The 20,818-nt window shown below is 37.5% G+C and overlaps 1 protein-coding gene across 5 annotated transcripts in view; it reads left to right on the top strand.

Moving 5' to 3' along the window:
- The window catches only part of SCAF8 (SR-related CTD associated factor 8), a 291,621-nt gene that overhangs the window by 198,808 nt on the left and 71,995 nt on the right, over positions 1–20,818 (top strand). For 2 of the 5 annotated variants that reach the window (XR_011164755.1, XM_069069622.1), the window contains one exon: positions 14,933–16,073. The exons of the other annotated variants lie outside the window; for them this stretch is intronic. The gene's annotated coding sequence lies outside the window, so the exon portion shown is untranslated. Of the gene's footprint in view, positions 1–14,932; positions 16,074–20,818 lie in introns of those variants that run through there. 5 annotated transcript variants of the gene reach the window in all.

Genomic DNA, 20,818 nt, shown 5'->3' with positions numbered 1-20,818 from the left:
AAAGCATTTAACTTCTCTGGGCCTCAGTTTAATCAGATGTGAAATAAAAGGTTCTGACTACATGCCCTCTGAGGTCCCAGGTCTGAAATCTGTGATCCTAGTGCTTTGGGGTCTTCATGATGCTTTACATGCATTATCTCATTTAATCTTTACAACAAAAATGTGAAATAAGCACCAATGAATACTGTTATCCATCTTTTATAGATGAGGAAACATAAGCCAAGATAGCTTAAATGAGTTGTATAGGACTATTTGTCCCTATACTAAATGACCCATGCTGCGATGCTTTTTGAGTTTGTCTACTTTTTGGGTTTTCTGTCTCCTGGGTTCCTTGCTTTTAAGATGTTCACTATCATACTGCTATCAATACACCTGAATTGAGCATTAATCCTTCCACCCCTTCTCAACTTTTCTGCTTTGAATCAGTCCTAAAAAAACAGATGAAGAAATTTCTTAAAATTCTGATCAAATAAGGATAAATAGCTCATAGGTGAGATATGAGGGATTTTCATGGGATAAAGTTGATGAATCTTGTGATATTTTTCTGTTCCTCATACCTGGCACTCAGTTTCATGCCTTTTTGCTTTTGCATTGGCTATCAACCATGCCTGGATTGTACTAATAATTAAAGACCCAAGAAAGTAGAAAGATTCAAAGACAAATCTTGAATATTATAGCCTGTTGTTGGATAGGAGAGTATGGTCAGAATATATAGGGAGTTCAGTAAGGATGGGAAAAAGTCCTCATCGAATTTGTCAATTAGCAAGAGTGACCTTAAAGATAGTTTTGTAGAAGGGCAGAGGAAAGACTGAAGAGAGAGTATAGTGAGAAATTAGAGCTTTGTACCTAGCACCTAAAACAGCTGAACACAAAGGAACACAAACACCTGCCCCCAGACCTGGAGTCAGGAAAACTCCTTCTCCTGAGTTCAAATCTGGCCTCAGACGCTAACCAGCTGTATGATCCTAAGCAAATCATTTAAGCCTTTTTGCCTCAGTTTCCTCATCTGTCAAATGACCTGGAGAAGGAAATGACAAACAGCTCCAAGAAAACCCCAAAATGTGGGGGGGGGGGGTCATAAAGACTTGGAAATGAGTGAAAATGGCTAAAGAACAACCAATAGCACAAAATACCTTGGACTTCTTAGGCACTTAAACATGTTTGTTGGATTAAATTGAACAGCATGTCTGCCCCTTTTTAAAGACATTTAGCATTGAAGAGATGGAAAGAGATAAGCTGGTAGAATGATAGATGGTAGAATCTAAATGGTAGAAGGCTACAAAGGAGGCTTTTTAATTTTTTTATAGACTTTGATGTTGGTTAACTGAAATGCACATATATATTTTATTTTTAAAATAAATTTTGATTGCTTTCTTTTTTCTTATGTCGCCACTATTTATTTCCCAATACATCTCCACTCCTTGGTATATTGGGAAGGTTGTGAAAGGGCAAGCACAGGAAGATTTTGCTGATGGAAATGTTAATTGGTCCAACCATTCTAGATAACAATTTAGAATTATATCCAATACTCTTTGACCTAGAGGTCCCACTGCTTGCTAGTTGTAAACCCCAAGGATATCAACAATTGAGAAATATGGGTGACATAAACACCAAAATATTTGTGGGAAGTTTTTGTTTTTAAAAAGCATTAACTGCATGGCAAAATTGATAGAAAACTTTCCAGGAAGACCTGAGTACAAGTCTTGCTTCTGACATCCAGACTTAGAGACCTTTAGCAAGTCATTTGTCCACTCACTGTTCCAAGCAACATCTTAGACTATAAGTGTCAGAGAAGGTGGGGATCTGCATTTACATATCTCACCTGGGAATTCCTCAAATCATTGAAATTACAAGTCCAGGCACTGTTCTCCCCTTTCGATGCCCTTCCACCTGTGTTTTTTTTTTGGGGGGGGGGGCAGGTGTTCTGTTTTTTGTTTTTGTTTTTTTTTTGAGATAGAGACTCGAGAATGGTTGTGGGCAGATGGAAATTATCCAGTTGAGAGGGAGAGATTTGAGATGCACGAGACGAAGGACTCATGCTGGTGTGGAGTCCTAGAAGAAGTGGGTTGGGATATTGGACAGAGGAAAATCATTTTCTTTAATGAGGAGGAGAGATACCTCCTTTTCAAGTGAACTGAGAGGAAAGGAGAGAAATATTGAGAAGTGTGAAGAATGTAAGAGAAACAAGTCAAATCACAAATATTTATTAAGTACCACCTAGGTGACAGGCTCTGTACTAAAATGCCCATGATACAAAGAAAGGCAAAAACAGTCCTTGTTATCAAGGAGCTAAGAATCTAACAGGAGAGATGAGATAACATGAAAACAGCTATTTACAAGCAAGATATATACCGGATCATTTGGAGATAGTCTCACAGAGAAGGCACTAAGATTAAGGAGGACTTAGAAAGGCTTCTTGCAGAAGACAGGACTTGAAGGAAGTCAGCAGGTAGATATGAGAAGGAAAAACATTCCATGTATGGAGGACAGCCAGTGAAAGAATGCCCAGGATCCATAGATGGATTGTTTTGTTTGAAGAAAGCAAGGAGGCCAGTGTCTCTGGACCTGAGTATGTGGGAGGGTATTAGGTATAAGAAGACTGAAAAGGTAGGGATGGGGGCAAGTAATGAAGGACCTTATAAGCCAAACAGAGTAGTTTATATTTAATGGTAGAGGTAAAAAATATCCATTGAAGTTTATTGAATAGCAGGGTGGCACGATCAGTCCTGTGCTTAGGGAAAATTTGATATCCGGACTGGAGTGGAATGAGGAGGTGAGGCAGGGAGGCAAACCAGCAAACTATTGCAAATAGTGTTGGTATGATGTGATAAGGGATGCAATGGGTTAAGTACAATGTCAGAGGAAAGAAGGAAGCATATGAGATGTTACAAAGGTAGGAATGCCAGGATGTGGGATCTAATTGGATATAGGAGGAATTGAGGATGACATCTAGGTTCAGAGCCTGGGTGACTAAATGGTCCCTGCAAGAGTAATAGGGATGAGTTCAGTTTTCCACATGTTGAATTTAGTATTTCCATGAGACATCTGAGATGTCCATTGGCAGTTGGAGACGTGAGACTGGCGCTCAGGAGAGAAGTTAGGGCTGGTCAGACAATCTGAGAATTATCTGAGTGGAAATAATAACTGAATCCATGGAAGCTGATGGGATTGCCAAGTGAAATAGTATAGAAGGAGAAGAGAAGAGAGCCCAGCACAGTTACCTGTGTGACTGAGGGAGCTCGTATGCATGGCCTTAATCATTCAAGGGAAGTAAGAACTCAGGCATCTGCTCCCAGTGAGTGAGGTGAGCATGATGCTGTTGGGGGCAAAAGGAGAGAGTAAAGGGTTTAAAACAGTTGCTGCAGGTAATGATGTGGAGTTAATAAGGATAGAGAAGGATTGTTGAATAGCAGCAAGAGCTACTATTGCTCACTGAGGTCATATAAAATTGTGCTTCTAAATGATTTTATGTTGTTTAATTGAAAATAGTGAATTGAGTTCACTTGAGATAATATTTGAAGAGTTCTTTTGAAAGAGATATCTCATTCAGAAATGTTTAATTTCCCTAGAAAAAATACAATTTTCAAAGGTTAGAATTCCTTGGTTCCAATATCAACACGAAAAGGAAACTGAGCCGGAAGAATTTTGAAATCCCAAACTTTTTTTTTCCCATAAATTCAACTCTGATTCTATCATACATAAATACTTACATATACTTATATTTTATTGAATATGTGAGCATAGAGATAGTCCTTATCAGTCCAGCAAAGAAACTAAAATTACAAAGGCTGTCAGGTCCAAGTGAACAATTTTACCTTCCAAGAAGTGGTGACTTGGTCATGGGACTTCATATTTAGAGTTGGAAGGGGCCTTAGAGATCTTCAAACTCAACTTGCTCATTTTAAAGAAGAAACTAATATCCAGAGAAGTCATTAACTATTTCAGGGTTTCAGGGTCACAGAGCTGTTGTGTGTCAAATGGAATTCAAATCCAAGTCTTTGCGCCTCTAAGTCCACAGTCTTTCTACAATATTGTGCTGAATTTCATTTCATTAAGTACACAACACCGACACATAGCCTGGCTTTTGGGTATGCCTCCATGAAAACTTATCAGAGGAAAATAGTGGGAGAGGACCACCCCTGTCCCAGACTCCAGGATGGTTTTGGACTTTGCCCAGATATCAGGTGGTCTGAAGACCTTCTAAAAGCACATACAAGTTCTAACTTGGTTCAGAGATAAAGGAGACCTGAGTACATACACTGAAGTGGACATTAGATGTCTCTGTTTGACATGTATTTGGCAAAGCAGCTATCTGAACCCTGTAGTTCACAGGCATATCCTGATTGATCATGTACTTAGATGTTCCCTAGGTGTCTGGGAGTGGCTGGAATGTTCTAGATACCTGAGATCTAATGCTAACTTATTTCTTTATTTGATTTTGTGTGGCCATTAGCTTGCTTAGTTAAATAATAGTGTTAATGAGGGCAGAATCAGAGATAGGATGTATGGAACTGTTACATAGCTTTACACAAAGAAAAAACTCTGTTCTGTAAACCATAGGGACTCTTCAGCTCTGGACAGCTTTCTGGAAAATTTGTTCCATTTTACCAAAGGAGATGTCGCAAGAGAGTGCAGATGGCACTAGACAAACCTACCACACTGCTGGAAAAGAAATTCGAAGAATATATACTTTTAACAACAGGGTAATCTTTTAAAAAACTGAGCACAACAGCCTGGCTTTCTGAACTAAGAAGAGAAATTTAAATGAATGCCAAGTATTTTGAAAACACAAAGAGCTATATGGGTGCCAAATGATCATATTGGTCTCAGTTTGTCTGTATTCAGTACCAACATTTTATGATGTTTTTAAAGAGAAAATTGCCTAGACAGTTTGGGAAACATCAGAGATGTATTAGAAGTCTGAAACAGATTTGAAAACAAACAGGGTGAGGAGGGTGAAAAGAAGAGATCAGACCAGCCTCTGAACGAGAATGATTTTTAAATCATTATTTTGTTATTATTTTGGAGTTATATATAAAGGGAAAAATAGAGAGTGAGTCCCAATATATTACCATACTACAATTTTAACATTTCTTCCTCTTGAAATAAGAAATAAATGATCATATGGAAGTATAGTCCTGTGGTTGCCAGTTACGGGGGTGAGGAGAGCCTTGTAGGAAAAGTGATTTGTAAAGGGGTTTAGTTTAGTAGTAAAAAGGCACTTTATAAATCAAAAGAGTCTAAAACCTGTGATGGGTCTAGAAAATTATTTAGAATTAAATCATCTGAAATAATGAAATCTAACTTAATGAAAAATAAGCAGTTCTAAATCTTCAGTATATAGTGAAGTAACATGGACTCATGTCAGAGGTACAGGCTTTTAGCCTCATTTGATGATTTCCACATAGGCAAGTTAGCTTTTTGAATGATAGGAGGCTTCATGGATATAGTAGAACTAATGATGTTATGGAAGAATAGACATCTTGAATACTAAAGATTTACATGTAAGCTTAGGGTTCAGGTGAGACCACCAGGAAATTGATCTGAAAAAAAAAAGTTGTCAACAAGCATTTATTTAATACCTATTATGTACTGAAAAAAAATTAACTAGGTAGAGATGTGCCTTGTACGTTACTGACCAGTCACTGTTTTTCTCATATGGTTTTCAGACAGTCAAGAAAGGGCAGTGGATGGACATGCTAATATGTCTGGAGCAATGAATCTGTATAATAGCAGTGGTGTGAGAAAAGTCTGGAAACATCAGCAGACCCAAGTTTAGAAAATCTTTGCATCAGTGATATTTTGCTCATCTCCTTTTTAAGTCTGAAAATCAGTAAAACAGTAAATGAAGCCCTGATTTGTAGCAGTTGAAGGGAGGGGGAAGAGAGACAGACAGACAGAGAACTATATCAAGGCTAAAGATTTTCCAGGACTAAAGATTTTGGTAGCATTAGTAGGAAATTAAGAAACAGAAATGGTATTATTTGGTGATTTTCAAAGGGTAGAGCCATTGTAGAAAAATATTGTTATCTAGCTCCTTCCAGAATCCCTTCCTTTTTTAAAGGAAACTCTTCTTTTCCATAAGCAATCCCAGTAGAATGATTGATAACACATTTGAGATTTCTCAAAGATGGTGGATATGTCTCATGCTATTGTGCATTTATTTGTAGGTGTTGGTGTTCCTGAAAACAGAGGCCACTTTTTAAAAGTTCTGTTGCTGCTAATAATGCTTAAATGATTTAGAACCCGAAGAGAACTTAGGGTTCAACTAGTCCAACTCCCTCATTTTACAGATGAGGAAACTGAGGCCTACAGAGATGAAATGACTTCCCCAGGATCACCAAGGACATGAAATAGTGGAGTGAGGATTTGAATCTAGGTCCTTTTACTTCACATGATAGCTATTTTCCCCACTCCACCATGTTTTTTGCATAGTTATAATTTTATTCACTGCTGTATGTTGCCTTATAGTGTTTCAATTTAAAATCATGTTATACTGTGTAAGTATAAGATGTACATTGGACAGATTCTCAGAAGCAACACCTTATTGGTGTTTCAGGTGACCTGACAGCAGATGAGTGGTAGAAATCAAAAGGATTTTTAGTTGTGAAGTTCTCATAAGGCTATAGGAAGGGAAATCTTTAAACCTTTGGCAATTGAGACATTTTCACAGATGATGTTCACACCTCACCTTTTGAACCTTATTCTAGATAAAGAGTTTTTTTTTTTTTACCAGTTTTGTATCATAAACCAGCTTAGAGATCTAGTAAAGCCAGTGGGCCCCTTCTCAGAATAATGTTTTTGAGGACATAAAATAAAATACAAAGAATTTCAAAAGAAAACTCCAAATACTAAAAATAAATGAGTTAACCCATCCCATGTTGAGAACTCCTGTCTAAGTGAAATGCACTGTATTTTATTACAATAGTACTTCTACAACCAAATTTCAACTGCCTTTAAAAAGACTGAAGCAGAAAGATATCCAAAACAAAACAGCAGGTGTGAGCAATTTTAAAACAAAAGTGGAGGAGGGAAAGAAGCCTAAGAACCCTAATATGATGTTATGGGAAGAACACTGAATTTGGAGTTGTAGGGCCTGGCCAAGCAACCTACAGTCAGTCTCCTAAGGGGAGGGGACAGCCTATAACATATACAAAGACAGCACAATATGAAATAAATCCCAAGTGAATACAGAGTAACTTTGGGGCAGGGGGAGAACTAACAACTGCATTAATTTATACTGATTAATTTAGAGAATGAATAGCAAATCTCTCTAGAAAGGCTGGGGAAAAGTTCAGAATTGCATAAGCTATGTAGTTAATCCCCATTCCAAAGGTAAAATCACTGTGACTTATATCCTTAGTACAAAAGTGGTACACTTGGGCCTGTTATGTTATTGATTGGTCCTCCTAAACTTAGCAAGCATTTAAGCTAGGGCCCAGCCGAATTCATAATTCATCCTCACTACCTTCCACTCTGCCTTGCTAAGTAGACAGTTACTTCTAGAATGAAGCAGTATGTTGGGTCCTGATGTGAATTTTCTCATAGAACAGTGTTCTCTTCTCTCCACCCCCTCCCACTAAAAAACAAAACAAAAAACCAGTAAATAGGCAAAAATTTTAAGTATAGGCCAAATAAATAGGCCAAAATATCTTCTAAATGCAATTTTATTATTGGATCATAGGATTTTAAAGCCTAAAAACCACCTCCTCTATCCACTTTATGATCTAGTTATGGAGACCAAACATACATACTTGAAAAATGGAATAATAACATAAGATTGAAATGCCAAGGCAATAATCAGCGATATGTCACAATCATTCACGTACAATGATTAATTGCCAGATTTGTGAACTGGACTGTGGTGCTGACTGCAGAGGAGAGAGCCTTACAGTGCATTGAAATACGGTCCAAAGGCTTCAGGAAGGAGATGATAATTGCTCACATTTATTGTGCTTTACAAGTTATACAACACTTTTCCTCATAATATCTCTGTGAAACGGGTAGTTTGTCTTTTATGATCCCTGTTTGATAGGTGAGAAAGTTGAGAGTCCTAGAGATCAAGTGGCATCACTCAACTAATAAGAGATACAAATCTATGTCTCCCGAATCCAGATTCTGTTTTCTTTCTGTCATATTCTGCTGCTCTCAGATGATGCTTGAATTTGACTTTAAAAAAAAATCAGTAAATTTAGCTAGAGGGCAAAGCACTTGAAGACTTCTGGAGCTAACAATATCCTCTCCCAACTGTCAGTCTCTTAAACTTTGAGACTTCAAATGCCCCTATTTACAAATGTCTGACAACCCCACGTCAAGTTTACAAGCATGCATTTCCAGAAAGAGTTCCATTATCCTTTATCAGTTATATACATAATCAATGAAATAGCATTATCTATCATTATCCATCCAACAAACTTGTGAGGTAAGTATTATACTACAGATATTATTTATCTTCACTTTACAAATGATAAAACTAAGACTTGGGGAGATTAAGTGGCCTGTCCGTGGTCACATAGTTAGTTTATATCAGAGGCAAGACTTTAATCCAAGTCTGCTTGACTTCAGATACAACATGCCTCCATTACACTCAGCTATTATTGTTTGTCCTTCATTCTCGAAAGGACCATGACATCAGGAAGGAGATGTCATGACTTGCAAGTGAACTGGATTTAAGTGAGATCAAAGCTGTGCAAAATCACCAATTTCACTCTCTCTTCTGGAGTCATCTAGGTCCAGTGGTAAGATATAGATCACCACGACTGAAGATGACCCCCCTTAGCATATAGTAGGGGCTTGATAAATGCTTCCTGACTGAATGACTGATTGATGGTAGCCAGACCATAGATGTTCAGTTTGGCCTAAAAAAGGCACTGTGATGTAGGAGACCCAAATGGGGTCATGAAGAGCTGGGCACAACTAAAAAAAAAAAAAAAACTTCAACAGTCTGGCTGAGTTACTCTCTTCCCCACACCGAGCTCCAGTGGTTCCCTATTCCAAAGTGAAATAGAAACACCTTTATTCGGCATTTAAAGCTCTTCATAATCTGACCCCTTCCTACCTTTCCAGTTACCTTATACTGTATTGTCCTCTACAACCTCTAGATTTCAGCCACACTGGCTAATCTGCATTCTGCTCACACGCTCCCCATCTTCCATCTTCCATCTCCACACTGGCTGCTCCCCTCTCCTGGAATGCTCTGCCCACCCCACATCTGCCTCTTAGTTCTTTGATTTCCTTAAAGACTTAACTCAAATTCCACTTTTTCCAGGAGGGCTCCCCAAGCCTCCTGTTGCTGATGATAATCTAAATTTGTCCCCAGCAGATAAATGTGATGATTTTTTATTTACAAGTGGATCTTTTACAAAAGAATTAATATAATATTGTAATTTCTTTATTAAAAGGAATTAAACATCTTTTCCTTACATATCTGAAATAGCAGTGTGATGAAGTGGATAGAACATGGATTTGGACATAAAAAGACCTGGATTTGAATCCTGGTTCTTCCTCTCTTTCTTGGTCCAGTTCCTTCCCATTCCTTGGCCTCATTTTTCTCATCTGTAAAATGAAGGGGTTGTACTAAATAATCTCTAAAAGTACCTTTCAGCTCTAAATACTGTGATAGAATTTAAACAGAGCTTTTCCAGACCACAGCTGTTGTACAAAGCAGGGGCAATGCTGTGAAATTTATGCCCAAGTTAAGAAACTTTAAAAGTCCTTGGAAAGCAGCCTATTAAAATTATTGTGCTATAACTTTGATCTTAAGGATTTCATTCTACTTTTCCAAAAAATAATGAGTTTCTTTAGATATATGCATTCTACATTATGATAGATACCTTAAAAATAAATATTAATATAGTAGGTTGTGGAGACCACTTCATTAATTTTGTACTGCCTGTGGCCTCCCTGGAAACTCAAAAGCCAGGCCTTTTAACCTTAACACTAAAAATAACAATTTCTAATGTACACACTCATGTAAAATGCATTTGCACTTAGCCCTAGGGTTCCACTGTAAGTCCCTCAATGCAGTTGAGGTTACATTGTCAATTGTCTAGATGTCATAAGGCCATTTTGCACAAATGACCTTTCCTAAAAATATATGTTTTAAGACACTAAGAAGATTAATGAATTCATAGAATTCTACTTTATTTCGTTTCTAAATGAAGTTTCCCGACTGGGAAAGAGGACTGCCTTAAGGGCATGTAAAGACTACTTAAATGACCTTTTCCTCCCTGCCTCTTCCCCTATCCAGGGCTGGTGAAGAATCTGTCTTCCTCTGTGCATCAGAAATCTTTGCAAGGGTTATCAGGGCAATTTGAGCCCCTCAACAGCTACTCCTTAGAGAGTATATACATCTACCTCCCAGATTTGTGGTGAGGATCAAAAGAGATGATGTCTGTAAAGTGCTATATATGTCAGCTTCTATGATATATACGCACATACATTTATAATGTTTACATGTGTATGTATGTTTTTATGTAGGTGTGTATATATGTATATAGTTTTATATGTGTATATATATGTTTTCCCCTGAAAGGATCAGAGCTGGGATATGTGTGGCTTTTCAATGTCCTGTTCCTGGAAAGAAAGTGTTTTGACCATGTTGAAGTATAATTGTACCATTTTCCTTCTCTCTATGGATCATTGGTGGCAATTCTTCTCACTCAGCATAGGCTGTTAGGCTTGGGAGAGGGAAGTGGGATGGAGAAAATTTGAAGAAGTGTTTTGAGAATGAGGGCATCAAAAAAAATTTAAGAACGCTTTCATTGTGGCAAGTGACAAAACTTCTTAAGAGATTGTTTTCCCATCCTGGGAACTCTGAGGGGATTCTCTTCCTACCTCCTGTAAGATTTAGGTAAGGTGTTTATAATACTAACAATGCATACATACATAATATTCTATATGTATTGTTTCCTTTGGTCTTCAAAAGAGCCCTGTTGTTCAAGGATTACTGTGACCATTTTGGAGATGAGGAAGCAAGTTTCCATAGGTTGAATGACAATTTCAGTCATAGAGCTACCAAGTGGCAGAGATGGAATTTTAAGCCAAACCTTCTGACTTCAAGGCTAGTGGTCCTTTTTTTTAAATTTACTTTTAGTCTTCAACATTCATTTCCACAAGATTTTGAGTTACAAATTTTCTCCCCATCTTCCCCTACCCACTACCCCAAGATAGTGAGCCTACTGAATAGCCCTTCCCCCGTCTGTTCTCTGTTATATCCTCTGCCACCCCTACCCCCCAACTTTCTAGGAGGGCAAGATAGATTTCTATACCCCAGTGCCTGTATATCTTATTTCCTAGTTGCATGTAAAAAAACAAAACTAAATTTTTTTTTAACATTTGTTTTTAAAACTTTGATTTCCATATTCTTTCCTTCTTCCCTCCTCACCTAACCCCCTTCCTCCCTCCCCTCCACCCCCTCCACCCCGGAAGACAAACAATTCAATATAGGTTGTACGTGTGTAGTTACACAAAACATTTCCATAGTAGTTATATTGTGAAAGACTAGATTTCTCTCCATCCAGCATTCCTTTTTCTAGACCTTGCTCCCTCTCCTCTGCCTAGACTTTGGAGCATTCGGGTGTATTTAATTCTTAAATTAGAATTTACTTCTTTAACAGTTAATTCCTAAGAAGGAACACTATAGCACATGTCAAATCTTAGCACAGTGGTACAGCATAGAGTTGATAATTCTAAATGAGCCACAAGTGCTTTGTGGACAATAGAGAATTCAGCAGTTTAACAAATAATAGTGAGTTCATTTTAACAGCTAAGTAAATGTCATATTTTGAACATTGAACTTGTCCATTCAACATATATTTATGTTCCTTGCTCCTAGGGTTTCTCTAGTATTTGATGGTCATTTCACAACTTTGTCATATCTAATGATACATTTGTATTCATTTTCAGCCCTTCTGTCAAATAGCACTAATTAGCAGGTAGTTATTAGTAATACTAAGCAGGCCCAGAAATCAGGTTCTTAAAAATGCCTGCCAGAGCAGAAGTGTTAAATTACCATAATTCCATTCCTAATTTCTATTACCATAATTATCCCAGATGAAGCATCTTTTTTTTTTAAGTTCTTGCATCAAAGCATTTGTCTTAGTTGGCATGTAGGAGAAATACAAATTTAATTAATATTGAGTGTATGTATCTCATTTTATATGGTCCTATCTGAGTAAATCTAAGTTTTTCTTTTCTTAATTGATTTTTCCATCTTGGACTCTTTGCCTTTGTAACAAAATGTTGATTTCCCAAGGGCATTCACTACAATCAGTGCTGCAATATGGTCTATTCTTTGCCCAAATTTAAGAACAGATCTTCAAGTACAGTATTACAAATTTACAGAATCAAACTAGTGGATTTTCTGGTCTCTTTCTTTTAAATAATCAACATTTGAAGAGTAAAAGGTTTGGCAATAACTTTGGAATAATCTGGATTAAATGCCAAATTTCTTTGTACTTATTTTGCTTGGTTATGGGGTGGGGTGGGCTATCACTCACACCATTCACAAAGGCTAGGCTGATACAATGCCAAAACAACCAGTAAAAAATGCACTCGTGTTCTTGGCTAAATGACAACTAGTCTGTCTAATTTTTGAAACATTTGCGTTGACTGAATTAGTGAGTTGTGTTTGGCATCTTTTTAGACATAATGTTAGAAAGAAATAGGGAAGTAACCCAATTGCTATGACAGGCCTCCAGTTGCTGTGGCTTGTCATTTTCTAGTTATTCAATACTCAAGAAAATCTGTCATCATTCTGTAGGCAGCCCCCTTCAGTGACGTATATCATAGCTCATCCACACCAACCTAGCCTCTGCAGTCAGAAATCAGTCCATATTTCAGTTACTCCCTGCTTGCACTTTACTAGTCTGTGGAAGCCCTGCTAACTCTCTGTGTCTCACAAGTACCATTTTGTAAAGTACAATCACTTCAGCAACCATGATATTAATAACATTCTATAATGATCCTGAAATGAACCAGTTGGTCAGAAGACAGATTTCTTTATCTTGAAGCATAGGCCTCAGTTTCCTCTTCTGTAAAATGAAAAGGTTGGATTAGATGACCTCTTTAAGTCCCTTCTAGTGCTAAATATGATTCTATTTTATTGAGAGATAGTTTTCACTCTCCTAAGAAGTTTGAAATTATGCAGATGTGGCCTGAGAGACTGCTTTGTATCAAAAAACTAATCATGGGGCAGCTAGGTGGTGCAGTGAGTAGAGGCTCGGTCCTGGAGCCAGGAGGACCAGAGTTCGGATCCGGCCTCGGACACTTAACACACACACACACACACACACACACACACACACACACACTAGCCGTGTGACCTTGGGCAAGTTACTTAACCCCAATATGCCCTCCAAAAAGCAAAAGACAAAAAAAAAAAACCCAAAACCTAATCATAAAGACTATGAAATTATTTGAATTGCATTGCAGGATTATATATGCTTTCAAAAATCATGCTTGGGGGCAGTTAGATGGCACAGTGAATAGAGCACTGGCCCAGGAGTCAGGAGAACCTGAGTTCAAGTGTGGCCTCAGGCATTGGACACACTTACTAGCTGTGTGACCTTGGGCAAGTCACTTAACCTCATTTGCCCTGCCTTTCCACCTCCAAAAAACAAAAAAAAAAATCATGCTCTATGTTGTTTCTTTTTAATATATTTTGTAGCTATTATGTAGCTACTCATTTGAGAAAACATAAATGTAGTTTCCCTTCCCCCCACCAAAAAAAAAAGAATGCTTCCTAGGTCTTGTAGCAAAAATATAATATGGACAGTGGGAATAAATTAAACTGCATTAAGCTGTTTGATTGTTATGTAATAAGATGTGAAAAATAACAGAAAGAATATTAGGCTTTTAAATTTTAATAGCCAAATCTATTTTTTTTTCACTTTGATTTAAGAGAAAGACTTTTAGACTTTGAGACAACTAGGTGGCTCATTAGGTAAGAATGCTGAGCCTGAGTTCAGATCTGGCCTCAGACATTTACTAGCTCTGTGACCCTGGGCAAGTTACTTAGCCTCTCTTTGCTTAGGAGACAGCTAGGTGGCTGACCAGATAAAGTGTTATGCCTGGAGTCAGGAAAATATGAGTTTGAATCTGGCCTCAGATATTTACTAGCAGTATGTCCCTAGGCAAGTCCCTTAACCTCTGTTTGCCTTAATCCATTGGAGAAGAAAATGGCAAACCACTCTGCTATCTTTGCCAAGAAAACCCCATGGATAATGTTGCCATGCTATGGTCCTCAGGATCAGGAAGAGTTGGATTCAACTGAACAACAAAAAATATTAGAAACATTTTATGACTATTTTTGAACCTCTTTGAAATGTTAGCTCTCCAATATGATGTCAGTATAAGGAAATATACTGTATAGAGGTAGATGCCCCAGATTGAATGTATATGGTGCAGGGGGAAGCGTTACTCTATCATTCCTACAGGTGGTCCTTGGGATATTGTCAAAGTAGATCAGCTTCCTGTACCATTGTGTTATGCCTGCTCTTTGCATATTATCAGAGTCTAGAGTTAGGCAGGCCAATAGGGAAACCGTATCAGAATAGATAGAGAAGTGTATGCACGTTGTTAACTATAGAGGAAGGAATTTCAGTAGGTAAAGCAGTGATCATAGTATAACATGATATTCCTATTGAAGTAGGAAGAGAAAAGTTGCCTTGATAGATTGTAAGCCCCTTGTGGGCAGAGACCATCTTATTTTTCTTTGTGTCTCCCCCAGTGCATTGCATATAGTAGGTTCTAAATAACTGTTAGTTGAATGTACAAATGAATGTGAAAAGCAGCAATTTTACAATGCAAGAACAAATAGAGCACTGAAACATTTGCTGTTGTGTTGACACCTCTTTTCTTGGGGGAAAATAACTAGGAGAAGGCATTCCATTGACCAGTGATGACCAGTTATTGTTCCTTTTGTCAACAGGCAAGATGATGAATGAAGTTCTGGCATCGTCCTGTGTCCCAGGCCTTGTAGAATTAAGTGAGACGTGCTTCAAAGTTCTAATGTGCATCACATCGGATCTTGTTTAATGAAGCGTTAAAAGGAACCCATCGTTACATGTTGAGAAGGCTCTGTGCTTTTTTATGCATTGTTTCTGATTGAATCCAGAGATTGCAAGCATGCCTCCCTGTATTACCTGTTTGGAGCAGGTTTAATTTTATAAATTTTAAGCACAAACTCTATGAGTTTCTAGTTCATATTTGTTCTTTTGAGGATCACTCAGATGAACCAAGTTGCATCTGTAAGAGACATGATTCTGCAGGCCCAGAATATATTGGGGTACAAACTGCAACTAACTCTTATTTGTAACACCGCCGCAAATGTGTAGTTGAAAGGACAGGTTACAAGAGAAACTTCAGGGAAAAAAAGGTCCTATTTTGTTTGCAACAAGAATGTTGTTACAACAATGATTTTAGTAAACCAAATCCTTTAATTGAACACAGCATGTGTAGACTGTGCAGTTCCTGAGTAGTGGCTATGACCCATTAAATATTAGTGTCTTTCTTAGATTTCCCCCAACTCATCAATGTCTTATGCTTTCATGAAATATACAGTTGGGAAAAACAATTGCAGGATTCAACATAGTCTTTTTGATATTTATTTCAGACCATCATTTCTTGTTAGCTGAAGCCAGGAGATATGGGTAAAGACTGAGAAGCACTGTGGGAAAAGAAAGCAATGATGACAAATCAACATAATACATTATTTAGTATACATACTTTACAAGTATGTTCATTATTAACTTCATTTGCAGCTAAGAGATACAACAGTTTCCTATGAGTGTCTAAATGAGTATTAGGGGTTTCTGACATCATCAGTATTCATTTTGTCTGTTGAATACCTGCAGAAAACAACCCCCACACACATACACACACACACACACACACACATTCTACTCTTGAAAAAAAATACCATCTTTATCATTTTGTTTTTTTGCTCTGTCAAAAATTAAAGTGCTTGGAATGCTGTAGTCTGTGGTCTCTTGAAATCTGATCAATGAGAACCTAAAACTTTCACAGTATGCTGTCACTTTGGACCTTCATAATAAAAATGGAAATTCTCATTTTTTTTTTGCTGTTAGTCGTTTATTTTCTATCATAGTTCTATCCTTGAAAACAAGAAGTTCATCTTTCTAAAGTTTATCCCCCATCACTACTCCAGAAACTATACATTTGGGATTAATGAATTTATTAGTGGGCTTGGACACAGACATAAAAATTTAAATTTACAGTGCCTTGATATAAAACAGAGGCATTTAACAATCTCACACTGAATAATTATACACTTGGTTCTGCTGTGTGTCTGTATAAGCCTTTTATTTGATTTCCTTAAGAATTACAAAATTACAGGATTTCAGACTTTGAAGGGACATTAGTGGTAATCTCAACCCATATCTGAAAAATAATTTCCTCTAGAATGTAGCCAACAAGAAGTCATATAGACTGCTTGAAAAACTCTGCCAGGGAAGAATGCATTATCTCCTAGGAAAGCCCACTGCACCTAAGAAATTGTTCCTTAGATCACACTTAAATTTGCCTCTATTGCATCCATTCTTCACTCACTGCTTCTAGTTCTGCCTCCTAAACCCAGACAGAACTAGCATAATCTCTCTTCCACATGTCACCTTTTTATGCACTTGAAGATATTTGTCATGGTCCCACCTGAGTCTTCTCTTCTTCAGGCTAAACACTCCCAGTTTCTTCAACTTGCCCTTATTTGACACAAACTGAAAGTCCTTCTTCATTGTGTCTGTCCTCCTCTGGATTCTCTCTAGCTTCTCAAAATTCTACCTAAAATGGTGCCAAGAACTCAACACAGCACTCCAGATGTGGTCTAACCCAGTCTGGCCTTCATACTACTTCCAGAAAAATCCTTCCTGTTATGGGTGTGATGAGCATGTCATTCTTCTGCTCAAAAACCTCATTAGTGGCTCCCTATTTCCTCCCCTATGCAAACTCCTTGTCCTGGTATTCAAAGCTTTCAACAATCCAGCACCACCTATCCTAATTTTCTAGCCTTATATAATATTACTGACCTCCATACATTCCATGCAGTAGCCAGTGGCCTGCTCTCTTTCAATATTCCTGAAACATCTTTCTCCCTCTTCACCTGACCAACCTTTAAAGCCCAACATCGAAGCTAAATTCCCCATGAAGGCATCACCAATCCCCCAAACATCCCTCCAATTCCTGACTTTGAACGGTACTTTCCCCCGTTCTCTACAAAACTATCAGTCCCACAAGGACAAGGACCATGTCATCTCTAAACTTTGTACCTCTCCCAGCATCCAACACAGTGATCTCCCTATAGTAGTCACTGAATGATTGATTGTTGTTAGTCCCAAGAGAAATTGAGTGTGGTAACATGGATGGGTCACTGAAAAACCATCAGTATTCCTGGAAACTCTACTCAGAGCTCGTAAATTAGTAACACTATTGTAATGCAAAGGACAGCAGATTTTAGGCTAAATTCTAATACAGTGGTCTCGCCTGGGCCTTTTTCTCACTAAGACAAAAATTTGTTATTACAGGAACATTAAAATCTAAATCTGCAGGGCCTGGGGACTCCTCGTATTATCAAATGATGAGAAGATTCTGGATATAGTAAGGGAGAGCTGTCACAAATACACCTTTTCCTTCTTCTTTTTCCTCCTCTAAGCTGCCATGTAAATGCTATGGAGCTGTGTAGTTCAGGAAATATAGTTAGGATTCTCTGTGGTAATAGGGGCAGGTAGGAAGAGACTTACTGATTTCTGAATGCTAGGTTATTTTTTAATAAGTGCCCTGCCATATGGGCTAATCTTAAGTAAGGGATAGGGGCATTCATTCCTTTCATGTGGAAAGATGAATAATGTGCCCAAGTTTTAAATAAGATTTTGTTTCTGTCAAGATCCATGATCAGAGTCCATTTTCTATGCAGTATGAAATAGAAAAGCAGGTAAGGCTATCAACCAAGTGACTAGAGCAATGTACTGTTCCCTTTCTTTTTATTTGTTTCTTGTTAAAGTAATTCTCTAACCAGTGTGGCTTTTTACATTTTTTTTTTTTTACTAAGAACTGATTCACCTCATCTCACCGAGGCCAAAAATGCAGGGGATACTCATGAGCCCAATCCCACTGCCAATCGGCATGGAAGCTTTGACCTGCTCTGTTTGTGACCTAGGCCAGTTCTCTCTTCTTTAGGCAGTCTAGTGGCCCCCACTTTTAGGGACTCACCAAATTAATGCCAAACCCAACTGGCATAGTCTACCTAAGATCTCTTGAAATTAAAGATCTCACTACCTCCATCTCCCCAGTAGCTGTTATCATGGGAATATGACATGCCCAGACTGACTAGTAAAATCGTAAAATAATTGCAAAATAAAATTGTAAAAAAAAAAAATTGTAAAATACTAGAAATAGAGATGCAACCCCCTGAGCACTGGAGATACAAAAACAGTAACTGAAAAAAAAGATTCTTACTTGCAAAGAACTTGCTTTGTCATGTAGGAGACAGCAAGGCTGTATACAAGCATATACAGAATAGATACATAAATGCAAGAAATACGAAGTAGATTAAAAGGGAGAATTCAGAAAAGCTTCACGTGCAAGTTGGTGTTAGCAATAAGGCTACAATTACCAGCAGTACCTTTGAAAAATTTTCACCAACACATGAAATTCGGATTGTAGATAACAAACCCTGGAGCTCATGAAATTGAACTCGACATTGAGAGAGTTTGAATTAAACAGCCAAATACTTAATAGGAGATTGTGGGGGTCTCCTTTCTGGGGGCGGGGGAGGGATAAATGTATTTCATTCTTATTATTGCTACAGACTAAGTGCTTACTATTCAATCATAGCTTTTGGATGGAGGTACTTTCCTGAAGATAAGATGTACAACTGGGATCCCATCTGTTAAAAGAATGGTCTTTAAAAAAAAAAAATCCCATGGTACTTTAATAAGGGCAGAGGTTGATGCTTTTGTTCCGTGGATGAATCCCCTTTTCAGAAGCTTCCACTCCCCTCTGCCTCAGCATCTGGACAAGACCCTCTTTGTGACTAACCATGAATATTTAAAAGTCCACACTCTATCCCTGTCTTCCATCATTTTCAAAGGAAAGCCTTCCAAAGTCATTTTTCTCCTGGGACCTGAAACATTTTGAGCTCACTTTAAAAACGGTATTAGTTGACTTTGACAAACTGAATCAATTTAGTATTTACACAATTAGAAAGAATATTTGATGTGGGTTGTTTGGTTTCCTAAGTAAATGCTGGCCTCTCACTTGAATTCCAGCACAGATACCTCATTCAAATGAGATGGGTGGTCTTGGGCAAGTTCTTTGTGGTTAATAAATTCCTCTCTAGAAAGAAAAACATCTGTTCCAGCACTGTTTTAGTATAGGAATTGCATATTGATGGTTGTTTATACCTAAGGTAATTTGTTTTAGATACTTTAGTAAGGCAAATAGTTAAAAATATAGCAAAAACAGTTAGAAATCTAGAATTGGGATGATTAGAATGTAAAACTCTCTCCAATATTTGTAATTAGAGAAAAAAAGTATTTTTCGAGTCTACTTATTATTAAACTGACACTGGTTAGTTTAGCTGTGCAACCTTGGGCAAGTCACTTAGTCTACTGGGGATTCAGATTTTTATGTGTTAAAAAATAAGGAGGTTGAATTAAATGATCCTTAAGTTCCTTCTAGTTTTATGCCTTTGGGAGCTCCCAAACATACCATGTTTATATAACATATCCTGTGGCATAATTCAGATATAAAAATTAAAGTTCTCTCTTGGACTACTGCTCATAGATAACAGAAAAGAAAAAAACCTGCTCCCTGCATCTTGCTGCTAAGTAAATCCTATGGACCTGTTGTCTAATCCTTCCTGTTTTTGAACCTAGCAGAGGGCCATACGCATAACACACGTTCTGTGAATGAATAAATGCTTTATCATTGCCTTTTGCAGTAATGAAGAAATCCAAATTATATGAGCATATCCTATACATAACTGTAGCATACTGGATTTTGCAATTTGGTTTGATTTGTTGTCATTTTATAGTACATTAAGGAAAAAAAAACACCTCTGCCTATTGCCTTCAAATTAACATGAAAATGAAAGCCATTATCACACATCCAGGTATCATTGGGGGAAAAATGAGTAAACTTAGGGGTCTAGAATCATGAAAAAATGATTTTCATTTTCACCAGTGTTAATATTGTCTGCTCCAGTAATCAGGGAAGAAGCTAATCCTGGATTAGTCTTTTATTCTTCCCTCTTGGTAATGTTAGGATGGAGTGGAATGTTGTTGAATGAAAGGAATGACTATTCAGTAGATATGTAAAAAAGGAATTCTGAAGACTGGGCCAAATTTTTATTTTATAGAGTGCTAAAGGAACATTCACATAGAGTTATGTAAGAGGCAGTGTGGAGGAGAGGAAGGCACACAGGATCTGGCAAGAGAGGTTTTGGGATTTGTCTTCTTTCTCTGCTACTACTTCGGACAAACCATTTTTACTTCTCAAGGCCTCAATTTCCTCGGATATAAAATGAAAAGATTGGACCAGAAGATCCTGTTTAGCATTATCTTATGAAAATGAGAATCTGCTCTATTACATTAAAAAAAGAAAGATAAAATCTCCACAAATTTAGCAAGTAAGGAAGAGGTAGGGATGGTTTAAGTACTCTTTCTCCATCTTCTCTCCCTCATTCTAATTCCACTGCACCCTGACGCTAGGGAAAAAATATATATGTTTGTGTGTGTGTGTGTGTATAAACACACTATATATATATATATATATATATATATATATATATATATATATATAT

The sequence above is a fragment of the Petaurus breviceps genome, unplaced genomic scaffold (assembly GCF_028583685.1).
Source record: "Petaurus breviceps papuanus isolate PSGF00001 unplaced genomic scaffold, PetGlider_PUasm1.0 90784, whole genome shotgun sequence".
Classification (NCBI taxonomy): Eukaryota; Metazoa; Chordata; class Mammalia; order Diprotodontia; family Petauridae; genus Petaurus; species Petaurus breviceps.
The sequence above is the reverse complement of the archived record's forward strand: the minus strand, read 5'-3'. Positions and strand labels throughout refer to the sequence as shown.